The sequence below is a fragment of the Taudactylus pleione genome, unplaced genomic scaffold (genome assembly GCF_031769625.1).
Source record: "Taudactylus pleione unplaced genomic scaffold, aTauple2 ptg000279l, whole genome shotgun sequence".
NCBI classification, from domain to species: Eukaryota; Metazoa; Chordata; class Amphibia; order Anura; family Myobatrachidae; genus Taudactylus; species Taudactylus pleione.
Window position 1 is genome coordinate 4,322,501 of NW_028284681.1, and position 2,500 is coordinate 4,325,000.

Consider the following 2,500-nt stretch of genomic DNA (forward strand, 5'->3'; position numbering starts at 1 on the left):
TAAAGCATTGGTGGTTCAGTGGTAGAATTCTCGCCTGCCACGCGGGAGGCCCGGTTTCGATTCCCGGCCAATGCAATGTAGAGCTTTTGCTGAAATGCCAGTGATTTTGGTGTCCTAGTTTCTCACGCTGGCTATTGGTGGTGCAGCTACGCATTGGTTTCATACAATGAACTCCCCGAGTAGGTGAAATGTTCTGCATTCGTAAAGCATTGGTGGTTTAGTGGTAGAATTCTCGCCTGCCACGCGGGAGGCCCGGGTTTCGATTCCCGGCCAATGCAATGTAGAGCTTTTGCTGAAATGCCAGTGATTTTGGTGTCCTAGTTTCTCACGCTGGCTATTGGTGGTGCAGCTACGCATTGGTTTCATACAATGAACTCCCCGAGTAGGTGAAATGTTCTGCATCCGTTAAGCATTGGTGGTTCAGTGGCAGAATTCTCGCCTGCCACGCGGGAGGCCCGGTTTTGATTCTAGCTAGCCGGGCATGGTTAATGGAGCGACGAGACCTTGATGAGGCCATCGTGGCCTTGCCCTGCAACCTATGAAATCCAGGCCAGCTAGTTCAGTGGGCAGAGCATTGGTTTCACACAATGAACTATCCGAGGAGGTGGAAGGTTCCGCATGCGTAAAGCATTGGTGGTTCAGTGGTAGAATTCTCGCCTGCCACGCGGGAGGCCCGGTTTCGATTCCCGGCCAATGCAATGTAGAGCTTTTGCTGAAATGCCAGTGATTTTGGTGTCCTAGTTTCTCACGCTGGCTATTGGTGGTGCAGCTATATAGTGTTCCACATACCATGATACAGCAAAATGCAAAACTCCCGCCCAACGTGGGGCTCGAACCCACGTCCCTGAGATTAAGAGTCTCATGCTCTACCGACTGAGCTAGCCGGGCTTGGTTAATGGAGCGACGAGACCTTGATGAGGCCATCGTTGCCTTGCCCTGCAACCTATGAAACCCAGGCCAGCTAGTTCAGTGGACAGAGCATTGGTTTCACACAATGAACTACCCGAGTAGGTGGAAGGTTCCGCATGCGTAAAGCATTGGTGGTTCAGTGGTAGAATTCTCGCCTGCCATGCGGGAGGCCCGGGTTCGATTCCCGGCCAATGCAATGTAGAGCTTTTGCTGAAATGCCAGTGATTTTGGTGTCCTAGTTTCTCACGCTGGCTATTGGTGGTGCAGCTACGCATTGGTTTCATACAATGAACTCCCCGAGTAGGTGAAATGTTCTGCATCCGTAAAGCATTGGTGGTTCAGTGGCAGAATTCTCGCCTGCCACGCGGGAGGCCCGGTTTTGATTCCCGGCCAATGCAATGTAGAGCTTTTGCTGACATGCCAGTGATTTTGGTGTCCTAGTTTCTCACGCTGGCTATTGGTGGAGCAGCTATATACTGTTCCACATACCATGATACAGCAAAATGCAAAACTGCTCTACCGACTGAGCTAGCCGGGCTTGGTTAATGGAGCGACGAGACCTTGATGAGGCCATCGTTGCCTTGCCCTGCAACCTATGAAACCCAGGCCAGCTAGTTCAGTGGGCAGAGCATTGGTTTCACACAATGAACTACCCGAGTAGGTGGAAGGTTCCGCATGCGTAAAGCATTGGTGGTTCAGTGGTAGAATTCTCGCCTGCCATGCGGGAGGCCCGGGTTCGATTCCCGGCCAATGCAATGTAGAGCTTTTGCTGAACTGCCAGTGATTTTGGTGTCCTAGTTTCTCACGCTGGCTACGCATTGGTTTCATACAATGAACTCCCCGAGTAGGTGAAATGTTCTGCATCCGTAAAGCATTGGTGGTTCAGTGGCAGAATTCTCGCCTGCCACGCGGGAGGCCCGGTTTTGATTCTAGCTAGCCGGGCTTGGTTAATGGAGTGACGAGACCTTGATGAGGCCATCGTGGCCTTGCCCTGCAACCTAGGAAACCCAGGCCAGCTAGTTCAGTGGGCAGAGCATTGGTTTCATACAATGAACTATCCGAGGAGGTGGAAGGTTCCGCATTCGTAAAGCATTGGTGGTTCAGTGGTAGAATTCTCACCTGCCACGCGGGAGGCCCGGTTTCGATTCCCGGCCAATGCAATGTAGAGCTTTTGCTGACATGCCAGTGATTTTGGTGTCCTAGTTTCTCACGCTGGCTATTGGTGGTGCAGCTATATAGTGTTCCACATACCATGATACAGCAAAATGCAAAACTCCCGCCCAACGTGGGGCTCGAACCCACGACCAAGAGATTAAGAGTCTCATGCTCTACCGACTGAGCTAGCCGGGCTTGGTTAATGGAGCGACGAGACCTTGATGAAGCCATCGTTGCCTTGCCCTGCAACCTATGAAACCCAGGCCAGCTAGTTCAGTGGGCAGAGCATTGGTTTCACACAATGAACTACCCGAGTAGGTGGAAGATTCCGCATGCGTAAAGCATTGGTGGTTCAGTGGTAGAATTCTCGCCTGCCATGCGGGAGGCCCGGGTTCGATTCCCGGCCAATGCAATGTAGAGCTTTTGCTGAAATGCC

At 52.0% G+C, this 2,500-nt stretch overlaps 5 non-coding genes across 5 annotated transcripts; 3 read left to right on the forward strand and 2 right to left on the reverse strand.

The window, feature by feature from the left end:
- Nucleotides 1-815: 815 nt before the first annotated feature.
- TRNAK-CUU (transfer RNA lysine (anticodon CUU)) lies at nt 816-888 on the reverse strand. Its single transcript has one exon. It is a non-coding gene; the product is annotated as a tRNA-Lys (tRNA).
- Nucleotides 889-1,034: 146 nt separating this feature from the next.
- TRNAG-GCC (transfer RNA glycine (anticodon GCC)) lies at nt 1,035-1,105 on the forward strand. Its single transcript has one exon. It is a non-coding gene; the product is annotated as a tRNA-Gly (tRNA).
- A 488-nt stretch (nt 1,106-1,593) lies between these two features.
- On the forward strand, nt 1,594-1,664 carry TRNAG-GCC (transfer RNA glycine (anticodon GCC)). The gene has a single exon. It is a non-coding gene; the product is annotated as a tRNA-Gly (tRNA).
- Nucleotides 1,665-2,186: 522 nt separating this feature from the next.
- TRNAK-CUU (transfer RNA lysine (anticodon CUU)) lies at nt 2,187-2,259 on the reverse strand. Its single transcript has one exon. It is a non-coding gene; the product is annotated as a tRNA-Lys (tRNA).
- Nucleotides 2,260-2,405: 146 nt separating this feature from the next.
- On the forward strand, nt 2,406-2,476 carry TRNAG-GCC (transfer RNA glycine (anticodon GCC)). Its single transcript has one exon. It is a non-coding gene; the product is annotated as a tRNA-Gly (tRNA).
- Nucleotides 2,477-2,500: the final 24 nt, after the last annotated feature.